The sequence below is a fragment of the Mustela nigripes genome, chromosome 7, assembly GCF_022355385.1.
Source record: "Mustela nigripes isolate SB6536 chromosome 7, MUSNIG.SB6536, whole genome shotgun sequence".
Classification (NCBI taxonomy): Eukaryota; Metazoa; Chordata; class Mammalia; order Carnivora; family Mustelidae; genus Mustela; species Mustela nigripes.
The window spans coordinates 19,663,788-19,668,186 of record NC_081563.1 but is presented as its reverse complement, the minus strand read 5'-3'; positions in this window follow the sequence as shown (position 1 = coordinate 19,668,186).

Below are 4,399 nucleotides of genomic sequence, written 5' to 3'. Positions count from 1 at the left end.
TACATCGTATACCACAAAGCAAAACTTAGACTCCCCCATTTGACCAGCTAGACCTGTTTTTCCTTCAGAAGTTTTCTCCAGGGGCACCTAGGTGCCTCAGTTGGTTAAACGTCTGCCTTCAGCTTGGTTCATGATCCCAGGGTCCTAGGATTGAGCCCTGTGATGTCAATATCAATGTCACATTCCCTTTTCAGCAGGGTGCCTGTTTCTCCCTCTCCCTTTGTCTGCCACTCCCCTGCTCATGATTTCTCTCTCTCTCTCTGTCAGATAAATAAATAAAATCTTAGAAGAAAAAGTTTTCTCCATTGCGAGGTCTTTTCTCTCCATCCCTCCTACTACGTGACTTCTGAAATTCCCTTTTTCTCCTAAACTATTTAACTATGGTATCAAGTTGGGGTTTTTTTTAGGTTGATTTGTTTGTTTACAGTAATCTCTACACTCAACATAGGGCTCCAACTCACAACCCTGAGGTTAAGAGTCACATGTTCTTGCAAAGAAGCCAGGCAGACACCCCGGTCTCAAGTTTATATATGACACTCAACAAAGTAAAAGCACACTAGTTACCCAAAAAGCAACTATCTTTCCTTAAGTATGCTCCTTTGGGAAAGTGGGGAGTTGTCTCGGGTCATTCTATGGTCATAGGGCCATATCAAGACTTCCTGCTTACTAAGAATAAGATGCTGGCCTAAGTATCAGACAAAATGACTTCATGTCCTTGTAGCTCATTAGTGGCAACTGGGTATGGAACTTCATTATAAGGGTTGAAACACAAGCTCTGAACCACACATACGCATCATCTTCAGTTTCTTTTGCTTAATATCCTGTGGGACACATGGAAAGGTGTCATTACTTCATTTTCTAAAGATAGAGAAATTGAGGTAGAGCGACAATGAGTGACTTTGCAACTCAGATCGTAGGTCTCAAACTGAGGTCTAGGATTGTTCATCTTTAGCAGGATATGGGAATGACAGCTGAAATCTTCTTTTGAAGCCAGAGTGGGAAATGTAACCAGGAAGGGACACTGTAATCCTGGGCACAGTAATGTGAGGGAAAGCCTAAGAACTCCAGAGTGTTAGGGCTGATAGAGCACACCGAGAAAGAAGAATGGGGATAGACGGTCAGTGTTTCTCCCACAGTGACAGGAAAGAGAAGGCAGCATTGGGCAAGGCAGGATCCTGTTTGGCAAGGAACATCTGTCCTCATGTAGGAAAGCATGACTCATCAGGGTGCCCCAGCTCAGTGACACGGTCTCTTAAGATCTTCCAAGTCCCCTTAGTCCAACTCTGTATTTACCAAGCAACTCTCAGATCTACTTTTGGCTTCCGCAGCACGCCTTCCCACAGAGGGAAGAATGTGCTGACTGGGGTTTCTTCAGGCCTATTGTCAATTATGTTTTACAGGATGAATGAATAATGCTGCTTCGGGGCTCTCTCTCATGGGCCTGGTGGAGACAGAGTTATTCATTCAATGTTAATTCAACAAATATTTATTGAGTGCCATCTATGTGACGGGCATTGGTCTATGCCCTTGTGATCAAGATAAGGACCTCTCCTCATGGAGTGCACCCGCTACTGAGCGGTGACAAGTAACAAAACAAACAAATCAATAGATAATTTCAAACTGGGATACTTCCACACCTATGATTATTGAATTCCTTCCAACAGGCTGGGCTATATCCCAGGTTCTGCAACCCTCCCCCTCTCATTTCCCCAGGATGACTTAAGAAGTTTTAGCCCAGTCTCAGAGGACTCAGCATGAAATTTCCCCTCTGGTCTGGTCTGCTCCCTGAGAATCTGTTTCAGTAACAACAACACCTAAGACCTACGGCATTCCTCACCACCATAGCTCTAGGCCCTGGGCCTCCATCTTGTTTCCTACCCATGACTTGATAACCTCATCTATTTGTTCATTCAACAGACAATTCCTGAGCTCTTGACGAACACCAAGCATTGTGCTTGGGGCTGGAGATTCAGAAATGAGTAAGATATGGTCCCCGCCCTCTAGTTCACAGTGCAAGTAAAGAGATACACTGTAATGGTTCCCCTACTTCTCCTCTGGGCTAGGAAGGACGGAAATGCAGGGTGACTGCGTGGACAGAAGAGGGATCACGGAGTCACACTTGAAAGTGGTGTGGCCAGGGAAAGTTTCCCTGAGAAAAAGAGCTTTACTTTGAGATTTTGGAGGATTTTTCCTAAGTAACTTTTGTTTTCTTTATAAAAAACAGATGTTGAAACTTCAGAAAATACAGAAAACAAAGAGCATTTAAAGTCACCCATAAAGCCACCTTTGATAATACTCTGGTGGCATGGACCTAAGAGTCTCTTCACTATTTGAGCCTTGTTTTGTTTTGTTTTGTTTTTATTTTTTTTTTTTTTAAGATTTTATTTATTTGACAGAGAGAGCTTATAAGCGGGGGGAGCAGGAGAAGAAGAAGAAGGTTCTCCACTGAGCAGAGAGCCCGATGTGGGGTTTGATCCCAGGTCCCTGGGATCATGACCCAAGCCAAAGGCAGAGGCTTTAAGCCACTGAGCCACTCAGGCACCCCTGTTTTGTTTCATTTTTAAAGATGTATTTATTTATTTTGAGAGAGAGAGTGCATGCATGAGGAGGAGGGACAGAGGGAGAGAGAGAGAATCTCAAGCAGACTCCCTACTGAGCAAATTCTCTACTGAGCGTGGAGACTGATGCCAGGCTCAATCTCACAATCCTGAGATCACAACCTGAGCCAAAATCAAGAGTCAGATGCTCAACTAACTGAGCCACCCAGTCGGCCTGTATTTGAGCTTAGTTTGGAAGTACAAAACTTTGAAGGCAGGGAGGAGAAAGTATATGGTAAAGGCAATTGTCTTTAGATTGCCTCTAAGAACCAGATGTAATAGATAAAGGAAAGAAATATATATATTTGCTTTGTTCACTTAAATATTGTTGGCACCTAGCCAGCACAGGGCAGAGAGCAGTTGCTCAACATATATTGTTCAGTTTAAAAAAAAAAAAAAAAAGGAACAAGATGTAATGGAAAGACGAGCCTTTGAATATTAAAGCATAAGAATGTACTTCCTTTGGGTTGCCTGGGTGGCTCAATCATTATTAAGTGTCTGCCAGAGTCCTGGGATTGAGCCACATCAAGCTCCTTGTTCACGGGGGAGCCTACTTCTCTGTCTGCCTCTTGCTCCCCCTGCTTGGATTTGTGCTTGCTCTCTCTAACAAATAAATTAATAAATTCTTAAAAAAATACAAAAAAGAGGGGCGCCTGGGTGGCTCAGTGGGTTAAAGCCTCTGCCTTTAGCTCAGGTCATGATCCCAGGGTCTTGGGATCAAGCCCCGCATCAGGCTCTCTGCTCGGCAGGGGGCCTGCTTCTCTTCCTCTCTCTCTCTGCCTGCCTCTCTGCCTACTTGTAATCTCTCTGTCGAATAAATAAGTAAAATATTTTAAAAAATACAAAAAAGAATGTATTTCCTTCTCTGAGGCCCATCATCTGCAAAACTGAAAAAGAGGGTCCTGGGGCACCAGGCTGGTTCACTCAATAGAGCCTATGACTCTTGATCTCAGAGTTGTAAGTTCCAGCCCCACATCGGGCATAGAGATTACTTAAAAATTAAAAAAAAAAAAAAAAAAATTAGGGGCACCTGGATGGCTCGGCCTGTTAAGCATCTGACTCTTGATTTTTTTTTTTTTATAAAAGCTTTTATTTATTAATTTGACAGAGAGAAATCACAAGCAGACGGAGAGGCAGCCAGAGAGAGAGAGAGAGATAGGGAAGCAGGCTCCCTGCTAAGCAGAGAGCCTGATGCGGGACTCGATCCCAGGAGCCTGAGATCATGACCTGAGCCAAAGGCAGAGGCTTAACCCACTGAGCCACCCAGGTGCCCCCTGACTCTTGATTTTTTTTTTTTTTAAAGATTTTTTATTTGTTTATTTGACAGAGAGAGATCACAAGTAGGCAGAGAGGCAAGCAGAGAGAGAGAGAGAGGAGGAAGCAGGCTCCCTGCTAAGCAGAGAGCCTGATGCAGGACTCGATCCCAGGACCCTGAGATCATGACCTGAGCCAAAGGCAGCGGCTTAACCCACTGAGCCACCCAGGCGCCCTGACTCTTGATTTTGACTCAGGTCATGATCTCGGTGTTGTGAGATCAAGCCCCACATTAGGCTCCACGTTGGGTGGGAAGCATGCTTAAGATTCTTTTTCTGTCTCTCCTCCCCCTTTCAAAATAAATAAATAGGGGCGCCTGGGTGGCTCAGTGGGTTGAGCCGCTGCCTTTGGCTCAGGTCATGATCTCAGGGTCCTGGGATCGAGTCCTGCATCAGTCTCTCTGCTCTGCAGGGAGCCTGCTTCCTCCTCTCCCTCTCTCTGCCTGCCTGTCTGCCTGCTTGTGATCTCTGTCTGTCAAATAAATAAAT